We start from the raw sequence: 20,190 nt of genomic DNA, 5'->3' as shown, positions 1-20,190 counted from the left end.
CCCAAGTAATGTCAGAATTCAACTTGAGATAATAAAGCAACCTCCTATCTTCCTGTCTGTCCACACATCACCTCCAGGAGTTTGTTTGCATTAAGTTATTTGAGCTAGAGAGATTGGTGACTGACTACATGCAGTGAATACAATCCTTTCTTCTAATCCCTCATCCCCATATTATTCTCTCTCAGGATGGTGTGCTAGATCCTGAGTTCATCCTCAGGGCTAGACTTTGGGATATAGCATGGCAGGCAAGGCACTTAATAGGATCTAGTTGTAGGGATTAGGAGAGATTTCTTTTGTGCCATTTTTTAATCCCCTCACAGCTTTTGTCCTGGCAGTCTCTGTAAATTAAATTACATTTCAAAATCAAGTTCAATGAGGGCGAAGCCAGATATTGCTTCTGCCAAACTGGGTTGGCAGACCTGGGCAATCAGCAGATAGCTTTGGTCTGTGTGTGTTTTTCCTACTTCTGCACTAAATACCAGAAATTGTTATTTGTACAATATGGGCAGCAAACCCGGAAATAAGTGTGAGATCATCACCATCAATCACAAACACTTACCAGATGCTTGATAAGCACAGGACCCTGTAAGCACTGGGGAATATTTTGTTGCATCCCCCTAATATTCATATGCTGAAATACCAACTCCCAGTACCTCAGAATGTAACTGTATTTGGAGATAACCACTTAAAGAGGTAGTTAACTTACAATCAGACTGTGGGGCAGAGGGAGAGAGGCTCAAATCCAAAATGACTGGTGTCCTTATGAGAAAAAAGAAGGATACCAGCTGAACCTGCACACAAAGAAAAGACCATGAGAGAAGATAGCCATCTACGAGCCAAGGAGAGGCCTCAGGAGAAACCACATCTGTGATACCTTGATTTTGGACTTCCAGCCTCCAAATTTGTGAGAAAGAAAATTTCTGTTGCGTGAGCCACCCAGTCTGTGGTATTTTGCTATGGCAACCCTAGCAAACTAATACAGAGAATAAGAGGCCACCTTCCCTCATATATAAACAGAGATATAAACAGATAGGAAGAGCTTTTGCAGGGGAAACCCAATAAAATTAATCCTCACAATCCATAGAACTCCACCCAGCCATAAAACAAAAACAAAATCCAAAACTTTTTCTCCCCAAATCATCATTTTCTGAATTTGAAAGTCCTCTTATCCTTGGTCATTTCAACATTTGTCCTCCTTACATAGCTTTATTTGTTTTCTCTAGAGAAGGGTCAAGGGAAAGACTGCTTTCTAACTATGTGTATTTCTGCCTAATGGTGCTGTCATGAGTTAACTTAGAGGAACCACATTGAGGAAATTGGGAATAGATAGATGGCAGAGCAAGCTGGTGATCCCTTTTGTTGGAGAAGATCTGCAATCCCAGAATTGGTTTGATTAGTACCCCTTCTACCTTCCTCCTCTGCCAAGGAGTTTCAGATTCATTGCTGATGCTGTGCTCCTGTTTTTGTATTAGATGTATTATGATGTTTCCCCATCTTAATCTGTAGATTATCATCCCTAGAAAACAAGTGCTATTGCATGTTTTGATCTGCCTGCTAGTGATGTTCAGATGTTCAGACAACTCTGGATGACTTTATTTTTTAAAAAATTATTATCGTTGATTTTGTGAAGAGACGAAGACTGAGCAGTTGTGGCCGCGTTGCTGACCTCGAGCAGCAGTCAGCTTCTCCATGTAGAACCCGGGAGTAGGAGACTCAGAATCGAATCTCTTTTCCCTCTTCCTTCCTGTTTTCAGCTTTGCTAGAAACCTTATCATCAAACACAATGACCAGCAATGTTACCAACAAGACAGATCCTCGATCCATGAACTCCCATGTATTCATTGGGAATCTCAACACTCTTGTGGTCAAGAAATCTGATGTGGAGGCAATCTTTTTGAAGTATGGCAAAATTGTGGACTGCTCTGTTCATAAGGGCTTTGCCTTTCTTCAATATGTTAATGAGAGAAATGTCTGGGCTGCTGTAGTGGGAGAGGATGGGAGAATGATTGCTGACCAGGTTTTAGATATTAACCTGGCTGCAGAGCCAAAAGTGAACCGAGGAAAAGCAGGTGTGAAATGATCTGCAGCGAAGTTGTACGGCTCCTCTTTTGACCTGGTCTGTGACTTTTAACGGGATTATTATGATAGGATATACAGTTACCCAGCACGTGTACCTCCTCCTCCTCCTATTGCTCGGGCTGTAGTGCCCTCGAAATGTCAGCCTGTATCAGGAAACACGTCACGAAGGGGCAAAAGTGGCTTCAATTCTAAGAGTGGACAGCAGAGATCTTCTAAGTCTGGGAAGTTGAAAGGAGATGACCTTCAGGCCATTAAGAAGGAGCTGACCCAGATAAAACAAAAAGTGGATTCTCTCCTGGAAAACCTGGGAAAAATTGAAAAGGAACAGAGCAAACAAGCAGTAGAGATGAAGAACTGTAAGTGAGAAGAGGAGCAGAGGAGCAGCTCCATGAAGAAAGATGAAACTAATATGAAGATGGAGTCTGAGGGGGGTGCAGATGACTCTGCTGAGGAGGGGGACCTACTGGATGATGATGATAATGAAGATCGGGGGGATGACCAGCTGGAGTTGATCAAGGATGATGAAAAAAGCTGAGGAAGGAGAGGATGACAGAGATAGCGCCAATGGCGAGGATGACTCTTAAGCACATAGTGGGGTTTAGAAATCTTACCCCATTATTTCTTTACCTAGGCGCTTGTCTGAGATCAAATTTTTCACCAGATCCTCTCCCCTAGTATCTTCAGCACATGCTCACTGTTCTCCCCATCCTTGTCCTTCCCATGTTCTTTAATTCATATTTCCCTGCGCCTAGTCCCATTTTTACTTCCTTTGATGTTCCTAGTAGTTTTGTTAAGTCTTACCCTGTAATTTTTGCTTTTAATTTTGATACTTCTTTATGACTTAACAATAAAAAGGATGTATGGTTTTTATCAACTGTCTCCAAAATAATCTCTTGTTATGCAGGGAGTACAGTTCTTTTCATTCATACATAAGCTCAGTAGTTGTTTCCCTAACTGCAAAGTCAATCTCATTTAGTTGAGTAGCTCCTGAAAGCAGCTTTGAGTTAGAAGTATGTGTGTTACACCCCAACATTAGTGTGCTGTGTGGGGCAATTCAACACAAGGAATGATGTATTTTTGCGAATGAGAGATGGCATGTCAATGCATCCTCTAGAAAAATAATTAGTGTTATAGTCTTAAGATTCGTTTTCTAAAGTTGATACTGTGGGTTAGAACAGCCTGATGTTTGGGATCTTTTTCCCTCAAACAAGTCCTTATTAAACCAGGAATTGGAGGAAAAAAATATATTATCGTTATTATTCTTTCTTTTTTTTTTTTCTTTCTTCATTTAAGACAAGAGTTTTACTCTGTTGCCCAGACTGGCATACAGTTACCTGATCACAGCTCACTACAGCCTTGACCTCTCAGGCACAAGCAGTCTTCTTGCCTCGCTCAGCCTCCTGAAGAGCTGGGTTTACAGATGTGCAACACCACACCGGCTGATTTTTGTATTTTTAGTATAGACTGGGTTTCACCATGTTGCCCAGGCTGGTGGTCTTGAACACCCCAGACTCAAGTGATCTACCTACCTTGGTCTCACAAAGTGCTGGGATTACAGACATGAGCCACTGCACCCAGCTGTGTGTGTGTGTGTGTGTGTATTTCTTTAATTCTTCTCTGTTTCATGTAAATATTGTAGTTTGTTTGTCAAAGTTGTTTGCAAATGAGTTGCCCTGGAATGTACCTCATCAGGAACAATGAGGGGCCCTAATCTGAACTTCAAACTAAAATCAACAACACTCTTTTTTTTTTTTCCGCAACAAGATCTTCAAGATACACTCTTTTTTTTTTTTTAATGTGCTCAGAGTTTTGTCATTTTGGTTTCTTTGAGATTTAAGTGAAATTTCTTCCTGCTTCAGTGTGATTTGCCTTTCAGCTCTTCAGTGGTTGTTCTTCAGGTAAGCCATCTATTGTCATATGGGAACTGGTTCTACTTAGCCAAAAATAATATGATTTCCTGCACATCAAACCAGAGCACCTAAAAATAATTTTTTAGCCAAATTTATTTCAGCCAAATTTTTCAAAATACAGAAAATTATTTTTTCTTTTAGAGATGGAGTCTTGCCCTGTCACCCAGGCTGGAGTGTAGCCTGGGTGCAAACACAGCTCAGGGCAGTCTTGATCTACTGGGCTCAAGCAGTCCTCCTGACTCAGCCTCCCAAGGAGCTAGGACTGCAGGCACATGCCACCATGTCTGTCTAACTTTTGTTGGTTTTTTTTTTTTTTAGAGACGGGGTTTTGTTATGTCGTCCAGGCTGGTCTTGAACTCCTGAGCTTGGGCAATCTGCACACCTTGTCCTTCCAAAGTGCTGAGATTACAGGTGTGAGCCACCACGCCCAGCAGAATAAAGAAAATTTGAACAGCTAATCATTAAATGCTACCTAAAGGCCAGGCGTGGTGGCTCATGCCTGTACTTCTAGCACTTTAAGGCCAAGGAGACCAGCCTGGCCAACACGGTGAAACCCCATCTCTACTAAAAATACAAAAATTAACTATGTATGGTGGCGTGTGCCTGTAATCCCAGCTGCTTGGGAGGCTGAGGCAAGAGAATTGCTTGAACCTGGGAGATGGAGGTTGCAGTCAGCCCAGATCGTGCCACTGTACTCTAGCCTGGGCCAGAGTGAGACAATGTCTCCAAAAAAAAAATCCTGGCTAAAATGTGAAATTGTAAAATGAACTAGGGCATGAAGTTTTAAAAAAACATAGGGCTGGGCACAGTGGCTCACGCTTGTAATCCCAGCACTTTAGGAGGCCAAGGCAGGTGGACTGCTTGAGGTCAGGAGTTCAAGATCAGCCTGGCCAACATGGTGAAAGCCCATCTCTACTAAAAATACAAAAATTAGCCAGGTGTGGTGGCACACACCTGTAATCCCAGCTACTCGGGAAGCTAAGGTAGGAGAATTGCTGGAATAGGGGAGGTGGAGATTGCAGTGAGCTGAGGTCGCACTCCAGTCTGGGTGACAGAGCAAGACTCCATCTCAAAAAAAAAAAAGATAAAGATAAAACACAGAAATTAGCCATTTATTTATTCATTTTGAGAAAGGGTCTCACTCTGTCACCCAGGTTGGAATACAGTGACACAATTGCAGCTCACTGCAGCCTTGATCTCTCGGGTTCAGGTGATCTCCCACCTCAGCCTTCTAACTAGCTAGGACTACAGGTACACACCACCATGCACAGCTAATTTTTTGTATTTCCTTTCTTTTCTTTTCTTCTCTTCTTTCTTTCTTTTGTTCTTTCTTCTTTCTTTTCTTTTCTTTCCTTCTTTCTTTCCTTCCTTCCCTCCCTCCTTCCCTCCCTCCCTCCCTCCCTCCCTCCCTCCCTCCCTCCCTCCCTCCTTCCCTCCTTCCTTCCTTCCTTCCTTCCTTCCTTCCTTCCTTCCTTCCTTCCTTCCTTCCTTCCCCCCTTCCCCCCTTCCCCCCTTCCCCCCTTCCCCCCTTCCCCCCTTCCCCCCTTCCCCCCTTCCCCCCTTCCCCCCTTCCCCCCTTCCTTCCTTCCTTCCTTCCCTTTTCTCAGTTTTACTCTGTCACCCACGCTGGAGTGCTGTGGCACAATCTTGGTGGACTGCAACCTCCACCTCCCGGGTTCAAGCAATTCTCCTGCTTCAGTCTCCCTAGTAGCTGGAACTTCAGGTGTGTGCCACCACGCCCAACAAATTTTTGTATTTTTAGTAGAGACGGCGTTTCACCATGTTGGCCAGGATGGTCTCAATCTCTTAACCTCGTGATCTACCTGCCTTGGCCTCCCAAAGTTCTGGGATTACAGGCGTAAGCCACTGTTCCTGGCCTTTTTTTTTCCCCCTTGAGACAGAGTCTTGCTCTGTCGCCCAGACTGGAGTACAGTGGCACGATCTTGGCTCACTGCAGCCTCTGCCTCCTAGGTTCCAGTGATTCTCCTGCCTCAGCCTCCTGGGTAGCTTGAATTACAGGCACCTACCACCAGGCCTGGATAGTTTTTATATTTTTAGTAGAGACAGGGTTTCGCCATGTTGACCAGGCTGGTCTTAAATTCCTGACCTTGGGTAATCCGCCCGCCTCTGCCTCCCAAAGTACTACAATTACAGACGTGAGCCACTGCACCCGGCCAGTTTTTTGTATTTTCTGTAGAGATGGGGTTGCCAGGTTGCCCAGGTTGGTCTCGATCTTCTGACCTCGGGTGATCTGCCTGCCTTGGCCTCCCAAAGTGCTAGGAAATATAGGCGTGAGCCACTGCACCTGGCCATATTTATTTTTTTACAGCCCTTTTTAATGCATGAGAAATTAGCCAATTATTTAATTTTATTCAACTTTTACTGTTTATATAACTTGGCTATACTTTATTTTATTTTGTTGGATGTTTCTAAAATATTTTTGTAAATACTTATGTCCTGATGCTTATGTAAATCAATACAGAATCAGGTATTTCTAATTAGTTCCCATTTTACCCTGTTAAATTTATACCAGTTGGATTTGAAAGTATCAAAACTCAGGAGTCAGATGTGAGTCAGGAGTTAGCCAGGGATAGGTTGAATCTAAGAGCTGAGAATCATGGGCTTCACATAATTGGGGAAAGTCTCTAGGTTTCTTTTTTTTTTTGTCTCGTAGTGAAACAAAGATTGATGGTACCTCTACCTTTTATTATTCACTGGCCTATTACAGGGAACAGAATGTATGTCAGGCTGCTTTGAAATCTCTAGGGGAAAAAAAACGGTGATTATTCTTGGTTTAGTAGTACATAATTCATCCAACCAAAGAATCACTGATTCTTGCAAGATTAAAACTATTTTCTCCCTTTCAGAAGCAATGCTGTGTTGCCTGGGCCAACATACATGTTCCTTTTGACCATGTATTGGCAGGACAGGCATATCTATCTAGCTAAATTATGGTTCTAGCTTTTTTCTAACCAAGAAATTTTAAACCAAAAGAAGAACCTCTGGGTCCTATTCTTGGCACATTCCCACTTTCTCTCTTCTTGGAAATTTAACTTTGAGTGGATAGTGTTTTTGGAATCTCTTTGCCTTGTTGGCGCACAGGCCCTTAAGCCTGCAGATAAAAATGAAAGCACAGTAGCAAGAGGGTATGTGTATGTATGTGTAGATTCGGACTTTGGTTTTTATTGAGATTATCTTGCTAATGCCCCCTTTGTAAGTTTCCCTAGGTTTTCTTGATGCCTAGCAGCTTTGGTTATTGGGTGATTAGAAAGGCATGGAAGCCAGGTATATTGGCATGCACCTATAATCCCAGCTACTCGAGAGGCCAAGCCAGGAGGATTGCTTGAGCCAAAGATTTCAAGACCAGCCTGCACTAACATAACAAGACCCCATCAAAAAAATATATTTTTTAAAAAGGAAGGCATGGGCGGGGCATGGTAGCTCATGACTGTAACCCCAGCACTCTGGGAGGCTGAGATTGGTGGATCATGAGGTCAGGAGTTCAGTACCAGCCTGGCCAATATGGTGAAACCCCATCTCTACTAAAAAATACAAAAATTATCTGGGACTGGCTGGGTGCGGTGGCTCACGCCTGTAATCCCAGCACTTTGGGAAGGCTGAGGTAGGCAGATCACTTGAGGTCAGGAGTTCAAGACCAGCCTGGCCAACATGGTGAAACCCCGTCTCTATTAAAAATACAAAAATTAGGCCAGGCATGGTGGCTCATGCATGTAATCCCAGCACTTTGGGAGGCTGAGGCGGGTAGATCATGAGGTCAGGAGTTCAAGACCAGCCTGGCCAGTATGGTGAAACCCTGTCTCTACTAAAAATACAAAAATTAGCTGGGCATGGTGGCATGCGCCTATAATCTTAGCTGCTCAGGAGGCTGAGGAAGGAAAATCGCTTGAACCTACGAGGCAGAGATTGCAGGGAGCCGAGATCATGCCACTGCATTCCCACTCCATCCTGGGTGATAGAGCGAGACTCCATCTCTGAAAAAAAAAAAAAATACAAAAATTAATATGGTGTGGTGGCAGGTGCCTGTAATCTCAGCTACTCCAGAGGCTGAGGCTGAGGCAGGAGAATCACTGCAACCCGGGAAACAGAGGTTGTAGTGAGCCAAGATTGTGCCACTGCACTCCAGCCTGGGTGACAGAGCAAGACTCCATCTCGAAAAGGAAAAAAAAAGACAGGCATGGAGCATATGGATCAGAGAATGTGAATAACTGAAGATATTTTATCTATTGGATCTCTGTGTGTATCTGATAGGAATTATAGAGTAAGGGGAGAGATTTGCCTTTGTTACTTTCCTGATTCTTTTATGTCTTGTTCTCTTTAGGATTTGGTCATACACCCCCTAACCCCAGTCCCCGTTAATCCTTTAAGGCAGCCTGTGTGGTTCATTCTTCCTTGGAGAAAATAAATCTCCTGATTTTTTTTTTTTTGAGATGGAGTTTCATTCTTGTTTCCCAGGCTGTAGTACAATGGTGCAATCTCGGCTCACCAAAACCTCCAACACCCAGGTTCAAGCGATTCTCCTGCCTCAGCCTTCCCAGTAGCTGGAATTACAGGCATGTGCCACCACACTGGGCTAATTTCGTATTTTTAGTAGAGACAAGGTTTCTCCATGTTGGTCAGGCTGATCTCGAACTCCCAACCTCAGGTGATCCGCCTGCCTCAGCCTCCCAAAGTGCTGGGATTATAGGCGTGAGTCACTGTGCTTGGCCTCTCCTGATTTTTAAGTAATAGAAAGGTGTTAATGACCTCTCCTGGGAGTATTTATTTAAAAACTTAGTCTGGGCTGAGGGCAGTAGTCCTGGTCATTGAAGGAAGGGAAATATTTGGGAGTATAAAGATCTTTCTGGCTTAATGGCACCATAGGGTGTGATTTCCAAAAGTAGTATGAAGTCACAGTTAAAGTTCATCCCAATAGCTCTAATCTCCTTTTCTGGAAAATGTTTTGCAGAGCTGCTGTGATATGGTCAGATTAACCAGTTTAAATTCACTTCCTTTTTCCATCTTGTGGAAACATCTAAAAGATGGACCAACAACGGAGGGAAAGAGAAGCAGCAGAGGACCTGGATAATCTCTGAATAAAAAGATCTGATGTTATTTTATTTTTAAAAATGCCTTTTGTTTGTTTTTGAGACAGAGTCTCATTCTGTTACTGAGGCTGGAGTGCAGTGGCACCATCTCAGCTACTGCAACCACCGCCTCCTGGGTTCAAGTGATTCTTGTGCTTCAGTCCCACGAGTAGCTGGGATTACAGGTTTATGCCACCATGCCTGGCTAATTTTTGTATTTTTAGTGGAGATGGGGTTTCACCATGTTGGCCAGACTGGTCTCAAACTCCTGGCCTCAAGCAATTCACCTGCCTTGGCCTCCCAATTTTGCCATTTTATATTAAACCTGTGTATGTCCCTTGGAAAGTTGATCACTTAGATTTGTTTAGCAGTAACTTGCATTAGTGGTAGATAAGAAATTTCCTGGATATCAAATGGTCTCTTTCTTCCTTGAGTTTCTAGTAAGCATTTGAAAGCTCATGTTTCCTATAAAGGTTATTTTTGAATATAAGAATTTATGGGAGTGCAGGCTTTTTAATCTTTTTTTTTTTTTTTTTGAAATGGAGTCTCACTCTGTCACCAGGCTGGAGTGCAGTGGCTCATCTCACTGCAACCTCTGCCTCCCCGGTTCAAGAGATTCTCCTGCCTCAGCCTCCCAAGTAGCTGGGACTACAGGTTCACGCCACCACACCCAGCTAATTTTTGTATTTTTAGTAGAGATGAGGTTTCACCATGTTAGGATGGTCTCGATCTCTTGATCTCGTGACCTGCCCGCCTCGGCCTCCCAAAGTGCTGGGATTACAGGCATGAGCTACTGTGTGTGGCCTAGACTTTTAAATTTGTAAGCATTCTAACACTGTCATCAGGTTGTTCTCTTGAAATACCTGATTGACATTTCCAGAAAAATCAGTAATTTTCCAGTGATGGTAATGTTTTTGTATTATACTAATACTGTAATATTTAGCCCTTTCCTAGGAGATTGTGGGAATATGGATAAACACTTCCTCTAGAAGATTCTGTGGCTCTGAAAGCACCTGGTAGGTGCTAAGGCACTGCTGTGTTCATTTACTAGAGTAAATTCTGTTACTTCCTGCAGACTCTGTCTTAGTCCCACATAGCTCTTAGCATGATATGGGTATCTATTGAGTTAGGGGGTGAGTCATTTTAATTTAATTGCTCGGTAATTAAGTTGCAGTCCTAGAGCCCCAAAAGGAACATGATGTCGGTCCTTTTTCAGCCTCAGTAGGATGACTTGCTTTTTGATGTACAGTATGTTTTTTTCTCTTTTGTTAGCATGCTCTCTGAACATAGTAGATGTGGAACTTACTGACTATTGTGTTTGGAATGAGGATGCCTCAAGATAAAAATGGCCTGAATAAGGACCATTGGTAGTAATATTTATTGCTTAACAAAACTTTATCAAAGGCTAAAGAAAAAATATTATTAAGTTACAAATGTTCTTTTTTTGTAAAGTATTGATTTAAGATACAGCACAAGCTATCAATTGTATAACAACAGGTTATAACAACAAAGCCATGTTTTAGTTGTCAAAGACTTGATGCAAATTCTCTTTTAAAAAATTTTTAAGTTCTGGGGTACGTGTGCAGGATGTACAGGTTTGTTACATAGGTAAATGTGTGCTATGGCGGTTTGCTGCACCTATCAACCCATCACCTCCTTTTTTTTGTTTTTGGTCTCTTTGCCATTGCACTCTGTCGTCCAGGCTGGAGTGCAATGGCATGATCTTGGCTCACTGCAACCTCTGCCTCCCGGGTTCAACTGATTCTCCTGCCTCAGCTTCCTGAGTAGCTGGTATTACAGGCACATGCCACTGCACCCAGCTAATTTTTATATTTCTGGTGGAGACAGGGTTTGACCACGTTGGCCAGGCTGGTCTCAAACTCCTGACTTCGTGATCCACCTGCCTAGACCTCCCAAAGTGTTGGGACCACAGGTGTGAGCCACCATGCCCGGTGCTATCACCTACATATTAAGCCCAGCAGGCATTAGCTATTTTTCCTAATGCTCTCCCTCTCCCTATGTCACCCCCCTGTATATGTTATTCCCTTCTGTGTGACCATGTGTTCTCATTGTTCAGCTCCCACTTATAAGTGAGAACATGCAGTGTTTGGTTTTCTGTTCTTGGATTAGTTTGCTGAAGATAATGGCTTTGAGCTCCAAACACATCCCCTGCAAAGGACATGATCTCATTTCCTTTTATGGCTACATAGTATTGCATGGCATATATATACCACATTTTTCTTTATCCAGTCTATCATTGATGACTGGGCATTTGGGTTGATTCCATGTCTTTGCTATTGTGAATAGTGCTGCAGTCAACATACATGTGCATATATCTTTGAATAGAATGATTTATATTCCTTTTGGTATATACCCAGTAATGGGATTGCTGGGTCACATGGTATTTCTGGTTCTAGATCTTTGAGGAATCACCACACAGTCTTCCACAGTGGTTGGATTGATTTTACACTCCCACAAACAGTGTAAAAGCATTACTATTTCTCTACAACCTTGCTAGCATCTGTTATTTCTTGGCTTTTTAATAATCGTCATCCTGACTGGCATGAGATGGTGTCTCACTGTGTTTTGTATTCGCATTTCTCTGATGTTGAGCTTTTTTTCATGTTTGTTGGCTGCATGAATGTCTTCTTTTGAGAAGTATCTGCTCATGTCTTTTGCCCACTTTTTAATGGGGTTGTTTTTTTATTGTAAATTTAAGTTCCTTGTAGATTCTGGAAATTAGGCTTTTATCAGACGGATAAATTGTAAAAATTTTCTCCCACTCTGTAGGTTGCCTGTTTGATGATAGTTTCTTTTATAAGACCCTGTTATGATAAACCCACAGCCAATATAATATTGAATGAGCAAAAGTTGGAAGCATTCCCCTTGAAAACTGGCATAAGACAAAGATGCCCTCTCTTACCATTTCTATTCAACATAGTATTGGAAGTTCTGGCCCAGGCAATCAGGCAAGAGAAATAAAGAAAGAGTATTCAGAAAAGAAGAGAGGAAGTCAAATTGTCTTTGTTTGCAGATGGCATGATCCTATATATAGAACACCCTATCATCTCAGCCCAAAAGCTTCTTAAGCTGAAGCAACTTCAGCAAAGTCTTAGGATACAAAATCAAGTCACAAGCATTCCTATACACCAACAACAGGCAAGCAGAGAGCCAACTTATGAATGAACTCCCATTCACAATTGCTGCAAAGAGAGTAAAATATCTAGGAGAACAGCTAACAAGGGAAGTGAAGGACCTCTTCAAGGAGAACTACAGACCACTGCTCAAGGAAATCAGAGAGGACACAGGACACAAACAAATGGAAAAACATTCCATGCTCATAGATAGGAAAAATCAATATCATGAAAATAGCCATACTGCCCAAAGGAATTTATAGATTCAATGCTATTCCTATTAAACTACCATTGACATTCTTCACAAAATTTATAAGAAACTATTTTAAAATTCATATGGAACCAAAAAAGTGTTCGTATAACCAAGACAATCCTAAGTAAAAAGAACAAAGCTGGAGGCATCATGTTCCAGGCTTCAAATTATACTACAAGCCTACAATAACCAAAACAGCATAGTGGCACAAGAACAGACATATAGATGAATGGAACAGAATCAAGAACCCAGAAGTAAGACTGCACATTTACAACCATCTGATCTTCGACAAACCCGACAAAAACAAGCAATGGGGAAAGGATTCCTTACTTAATAAATGTTGCTGGGAGAACTGGCTAGCCATATGCAGAAATTTGAAACTGGACCCCCCGCTTCCTTATACCTTATATAAAAATTAACTGAAGATGAGGCCAGGCACGAGGCTCATGCCTGTAATCCCAGCACTTTGGTAGGCTGAGGCAGGCAGATCACTTGAGGTCAGGAATTCAAGACTAGCCTGGTCAACATGGTAAAACCTCATCTCTACTAGAAATACAAAAATTAGCCATGCATAGTGGCATGCACCTGTAGTCCCAGCTACTTGGGAGGCTGGGGCATCAGAATTGCTTGAACTTAGCAGGCAGAGGTTGCTGTGAGCTGAGATGGCACCACTTCACTCCAGCCTGGGTGACTCGAGTAAGACTGTCTAAAAAAAAAGAAAAAAAAAAAAAAAAACCAGAACCTCAAGATGGATTAAAGACGTAAATGTAAAACCCAAAACTATAAAAACCCTCAAAGAAAATCTAGGCAGTATCATTCAGGACATAGTCACGGGCAAAGATTTTATGTTGAAATCGCCAAAAGCAATTGAAACAAAAGCAAAAATTGACAAACGGTATCTAATTAAACTAAAGAGCAAATTCTTAATGAAATGTCATCTTAGTTGTTGACATTGTCATCATTCTTCCTCTTCCTTCTCCTACTCTTCTGACTGCTTCCCTCCCTCCCTCCTTCACTTCCTTTCATTCTTCAAATATCAAAGTGCTGCCATGTATTTCAGTATCAGATAATAATAGAAAAAAATCAAATATTGGTTCTAGCTTATCCTGTTGGTAAGGGAAACCTTCTTACCAACCTAGGTATGATGACAATCCTTGGCTCTGCTCATGTTTGGAGTTTGTATTTGGTGATTCTATGCTTTGGCTGTCTGAAGAGACCAGGCTTTATGTGTGTACTGTTGGCTTTGTGAACCAGAAGAAATCGTGATTGAGACCAGTAAATAAAATAAGAAATGAAGAAATGATATCCTACATTAAAAAATATTGGAAATATCAGAGGAATTAATATAATAACCTCTCTCATCTCTTGCCTGAACCTAACTCTAAGGAGTGACACAATTTTTTTAGAACAGCCTCACATAACATGGAACAAGGCAGAGGGAAGATAATGAATATGAAAGGACAAATGGAAAATAATCAGCACAGTTTTCAGGAAAATATAAAATTTTAATTGAGGCCAGTGGTTCCTTAGGAAGGAAGTTGGATCATCTTTTGCTACAGAGAAGCTATTTCTGGGATTCAAGATCTCTTGAAGTAAAGGAGCAGTATCAATGATAATTGTGAGAAAGCCACAGAAGTGTGGGAATGAGTGGTGAACACAGGTTTACTTGTGAAGATGTTTTGAACTTCTCCGGCAGGCAATGTTCAGTTCTACTAGGTTTCTTATTTATTCTATAACTGCCCTTCAAGGAGCCATTGCCAATATTTATGTCTACCATATGCATTCATTCTTGAGTGCTTGCTCTCCCTCTTCCTCTTTCTCTCATTCTCTCCCCTCCTTCTCCTGTGGTTAAACACAGAAGACAGTTGCAGAGTTGCAGGTGAAAGTGTTATTTTAAGTTTATGAAAGGACAGTCCAAACAGAGGATAGGCTTTATGGCCAAAGTTTGTGCTCAGTGAAGAGTCCCTTTGTACCAACAAATGAAATTAAAAGAAAAATGTGAGGTAATAAGCTTTATGAAACATGGCCAGCTTTATGTGGCCTTTTTTTTTTTATTTGGAGATGGAGTCTTGTTCTGTTTCCCAGGCTGGAGTGCAGTGGCGTAATCTCGGCTTACTGCAAACTCCACCTCTCAGGTTCAAGTGATTCTCCTGCCTCAGCCTCCCAAATAGCTGGGATTACAGGTTCCGCACCTTTGTGAATACCAATACCTTTTAGAATTGGTATTGGTTAATGAAATCCTAAGGCATCCCTTCCCACTCTCACTCTCCATCACCCAACTTGTATCATTTTTAAAAGAAATCACAACACATCAGAGCCAACATTGCCAGTGTTGTATTATAATGCTAAATATGATCCATAAATTAGTGGATAAAGCTTTGTGAAAATTTTGCATGGGAAATAGTGTAACTGTAGAAAATATATTCTAGGACTTTTATGTTGAATTTGTTCTAAATGATTCTGTTTAAGTATTTAATATGTGATGTCTTTTTTATTTTCTATTTTAAGCATTTTATCACTGTAGTATTGTTTTGCTAAAGAATTGCTCAGGGGCAGGGTGGTGGCTCACGCCTCTAATCTCAGCACTTTGGGAGGCCGAGGCGGGTGGATCACGAGGTCAAGAGATCGAGACCATCCTGGTCAACATGGTGAAACCCCGTCTCTACTAAAAATACAAAAATTAGCTAGGCATGGTGGCGTGTGCCTGTAATCCCAGCTACTCAGGAGGCTGAGGCAGGAGAATTGCCTGAACCCAGGAGGCAGAGGTTATGGTGAGCTGAGATCACGCCATTACACTCCATCCTGGGTAACGAGCGAAACTCCGTCTCAAAAAAAAGAGAATTGCTCAGGGCCTAGATAAGGAGGTTTTTAAAATGGACAATGATACACAAAGAGGTTATTCAGTGTGTAGATGGATAAAACCAAACATTTGCTTAATAACAGGCTTCAGTTATTCTGTAGACTAATAATCAGTTATACTCCCTGACCTTGCTAGGAAGTGAGTTTAAGCTAAAGCATTAAAGATTTAGGCTTGACCAGTAAGAGTTTCATGAGGAGTGTTGAATGGTTACCAGGGAAGGAGTTCCTTAGGAATATGTGAGATAGCCTTCTCTGCAAGTTTTAGAGCTAGCTTGGTTTTTTTGTTGGTTTGGAGAGGGAATCCTCTCAAGGATTTTTTCATGGGATTTTGTGACTTTTTACCCTTTGCACTTGGAGAGGCAAATATTGGAATATTTTGCCTTTGCTTTCCATTGTAATTTGGAATGGCTATTTAAACCATTGAGTTTAATATACTACTTTAATCCCCAGGATCACAAAGTACATGTTCTTGATAATGATGTGCTTGCTTATCTGCTAACCACATTCTGACTCCATACTGCATCCTTTACTGAAAAGAAGCAAGTTTGATTCTTGACTCAGATACTTAAATACAGGAATTTTAGTCTTGTCATCTCTTAATTTTATTACCAGTTAAGCCCAAGATGACCAAGACAAAAGTAACACATGTTTCAAATTGCTCTTGTACCTTCTGCCTCTGGCTTGACAAGCATCACATCTGCCTGCCTACCTTACTTTCTTTTCTTTTTCTTTTCCTTTCCCTTCTTTTTTTGAGACAGGGTCTTACTCTACTGCCAAGGCTGGAATCCAGTGGCATGATCTTGGCTCACTGCAGCCTCAACCTCCCAGGCTCAAGTGATCCTCCTGCCTCAGCCTCCCAAGTAGCTGGGACTACAGGCCCATGCCACCATGCCTAGCTAATTTTTATATTTTTTATAGAGATGGGGTTTCACCATGTTGCCCAGGCTGGTCTCAAACTCCTGGGCTCAAGCAATTCACTTGCCTCAGCCTCCCAAAGTACTGGGATTACAGGCAAGAGCCACCACCCCTAGCCCACATCTGCATTTCTAAATATATTTTCAAGTGCATCAGATGTTACTTTCCCTAGAGTACCACAGCCAAATGCAAAATGTGAAGAAATTCCTTTATGTTAAGCCCCACTTTAAAGGTTCTTGAATTCCTTATAAAATATTTCAGTAGCATAACTAGATGAAAGTAGGCCCTGGTAATACAGTTTTAAGTAAAAAAATTTCAAGTGTCACGTATGATTACATACATATGTGATTTTGAAGGCTGTTAATGTGCATTATTTCAAGGGGAGAAAGGTGAAGATGAGGATGAATATATTTGTTTAATTTTGGACTTCTTTCTAGTATTTGGCATCCCTCAAAAATAAACTGAGATTCATTCATACAAAGAGGTCCAAGTACAAACGAATCCTGAAACCTACACAAACTAATGATCCCTTAGTCAGAAAAGATCCTGGCTGTTTATTAACATGCCTTACTCAGTTGCTCCTATCTCTATTAATATTGTTCCTGGTAATCTCTTTGCCTATAAATAGAAAACCAGTTGATTTATTACTGTAACTTACTTTTACTGAGTGAAATGTAGGCTACATCATTTTTGTCAATGTCCTTAATGTATATATTACTAGTTACTGGTAATCACTAATTTCTAGACCACTGTGTCCAAGGCCAGATATTTAAAAAATTGTTTTAGGCCAGGCGCAGTGGCTCACACCTGTAATCCCAGTACTTTGGAAGGCCAAGGCAGGTGAATCACTTGAGGTCAGGAGTTCGAGATCAGCCTGGCCAACATTGGCAAAACCCTGTCTCTACTGAAAAAATACAAAAATTAGCCAGGCATGGTGTGCATACCTGTAAATCCCAGCTACTCAGGATGCTGAGGTAAGAGAGTTGCTTGAACCCGGGAGGTGGAGGTTGCAGTAAGCCGAAATCAGGCCACTGTATTCCAACCTGAGTGACAGAGCAAGACTCTGTCTCAAAAAAACACAAAAATTGTTTTAAAGTCAAGCTAAGGTCTCAATAAAACTGAACAAAGAACAGGAAGCTTTCACATCTGAGACCTACTCTGAATTTTGCTAACTGAACTGTCTTAATTTGTCTTAAATTTGCTTTTCTTTCCAAAAGGAGATAACCCCTCCTACAGCTTGAACACTTATTAGTATTCATTCTTTGTTTGAACTTGGTTTTTGCTTTGGATTAAATGAAAACTTGGCAAAGTTTCTAAGCTCACATATGAGACTACATTTCTCTCCTATCCAAATATATGTTTGAGGACAGGACTCCTATAGGCAAGGAGAGCTGCCTTCCCTCTCTTTGGAAACCTTTCATCCAAGAGGCTCTTTCTTTCCTTTTGTACTTATTTCTCCTTGGGGGAATGTTCACTGTCATCAGTATAGACTCAGCTCAGCAGCTTAGCAACAGCAAAGATACTTTTTCAGAATCAACTTCTGAATGTTCTCCTAGCTAATAGCAAAGTGATACCCTCCCTCTGAAGAAGCTTGTTGGTCTTCCTTTAACTACCACTTTGGAGATGGGGGTAGGAAATGACATTGTATTATAGGGGAGAAAAAACTTTTTGTCTGCCTTCTTAGGTTCATGTATAAGGCCTGAAAATTAAACTGACAAAAGATGCACAGTAGAAAAAAAAATCACAAATTGTATTAATGTCAATATTTTTAATGTTGTTAGACTTGAAAGCTTGTATACCATTTTAATAAAGGAAGATAAATTGTGGAGTGGTAATTAGACAAAGGAAAAAGGTTTGGGGCTTCTAAGGGTGGTAAATTATGGGAATTAAATATATGGTGAATGGTAGATAAGGGTTATTTTACTAAGGTTGGTGCAGGCTCATCGTGGTGTCAGCTTTCCATCTTTTTCATGCTCATAAAACTTCCTCAGAGAGGGATTTATGGTAGTTTTCTCTCTCTCTCTCTCTCTCGACAAGGTTTCACCCAGGTTTCTGGGCTCACTGTAGCCTCCACCTCTTGTGTTCAAGGAATCCTTGCACCTCAGCCTCCCATGTAGCTAGGACTGCAGATGCCCACCACCATGTCTGGCTGTTTTTTGTTTTTGTTTTTTTTTAGAGATAGGGTTTCATTATTATTGCCCAGACTGTTCTTAAACTCCTGGCCTCAAGTGATTCTCCTGCCTCAGCCTCCCAAAGTGCTGGGATTATAGGTATGAGCTACCATGCCTGGCCTGGGAGTTCTTATTTTTTAGAAGTTTCTGCTCTTAGTCAGATAAGAGAGACTCCAAGACTTTTTTTTTTTTTTTTGAGGCGGACTTTCACTGTTGTTGCCTAGGCTGGAGTAAAATGGCACTATCTCGGCTCACTGTAACCTTTGTCTCCTGGGTTCAAGCGATTCTCCTGCCTCAGCCTCCAGAGTAGTGTGGGATTACAGTTGTGCACCATGCCTGGCTAATTTTGTATTTTTAGTAAAGACAGAGTTTCTCCATGTTGGTCAGCCTGGTCTCAAACTCCTGACTCAGGTGATCCACCCGCCTCAGCCTCCCAAAGTGCTGGGATTACAAACATGAGCCACCGTGCCCGGCCCCAAGATGACTTTTTCCATCTGTTGAGTCTCAATTGCCTCAAAACAACCTATATGCCAAAGTGGCATATTTGGGGCCTGGTATATTCTGATCCTTTTCAGTTGTTAGAGAAGAAAATACAAAGAAAAGAATACTGACTAAGTGGCTGCCATCAACAGAGGGACATTAATTAGATACATCATTTAACATGCCTGGGGCTTAATTTAATTATCTAGAAAACAAGGCAATTGGATTATATGCTCTCTAAGGATTCGTACTGCTCTAAAATTACTTACTGTTCTTAAGGATCTTGAATTTAGTTGCTCTTAGATTCTTAAAATCTGTCCTTGTCTCTCAAGATAATGCAAATGTAGGATTTGTCCAGCGTACATGATAAGTCTGCTACCATAACTCAGAGATCTTCAGACTGGGCAACATAGTGAGCCCCCCCCGCCCTGCCACCCCAACCCCCCCACCCCCTGTCTCAAAAAAAAAAAATTTTTTTTTAAACTAGCTAGGCATGGTTGTGATTACCTGAAGCCCTAGTTACTCAGAAGGCTAAAGTGAGAGTATTACTTTAGCCCAGGAGTTTGAGGCTACAGTGAGCCATGGTCATGCCACTACACTCCAGCCTGGGAACAGAGCAGGAGAAAAAAATATCTTATTTTTTTTTATATCTACCATCTACCTAACCTAGGATTGATTGACCAATACCTAACGTAGGATTGATTCCCTGATTGAAGGGAATGTATTTAAGGGAGTTGTGAGGAGGGTTGGCTTGCAGCAAGTAAAAGGACCCCAGAAATGTTTGCTGCTATTTCAAGATCTGGTTATCTCATGTTTCCCAAGCAACTTGTCACAATTTCTGGCATAACCACTAAATCCAAGTTAGCTCAATTCCCAGGCTAACTCAGAGTTCATCAGTCAGTCAAAATTTTCCTTTCATTGTTATAATTCAAGGTGGTATGGAGACAGTATGGCCTTTTGAGTCATCCAGAGCTGAGAGTTAACAAACTGATTCTGCCTTTTTATGATATTTATTTTTGATACAAGTTAAACCTTTTGGTGCTTCAGAGTCCTCAGCTATAAAATAGCACAATTTTAAGGTAAGCTCAAGTTCTTACCTTAAAAATTATTAGAGGATCAAATGAAGTGACAGAGAAGAGCTTCTCATATGCCACCTGGTGAGAACATCTGACATTTGTATGTCTCTTATTTATTAACATGAAACACCATCATAAAGCAGTTTTATTTAGGATATTATATAGATATGCTTTGCTGGGTAAAATATCACTTCGATATTAAGGTCTGAGCTGGGCTTCCTGGGTTGGG

General features: G+C 41.4%; 1 protein-coding gene and 1 pseudogene across 9 annotated transcripts in view; both read left to right on the top strand.

Moving 5' to 3' along the window:
• The window catches only part of COMMD1 (copper metabolism domain containing 1), a 300,356-nt gene that overhangs the window by 215,118 nt on the left and 65,048 nt on the right, over nt 1-20,190 (top strand). The window lies entirely within an intron of this gene.
• Nucleotides 1,049-3,322, top strand: LOC144579288 (heterogeneous nuclear ribonucleoproteins C1/C2 pseudogene; annotated as a pseudogene).

This window comes from Callithrix jacchus, chromosome 14, assembly GCF_049354715.1.
Source record: "Callithrix jacchus isolate 240 chromosome 14, calJac240_pri, whole genome shotgun sequence".
Taxonomy (NCBI): domain Eukaryota; kingdom Metazoa; phylum Chordata; class Mammalia; order Primates; family Cebidae; genus Callithrix; species Callithrix jacchus.
The sequence above is the reverse complement of the archived record's forward strand: the minus strand, read 5'-3'. Positions and strand labels throughout refer to the sequence as shown.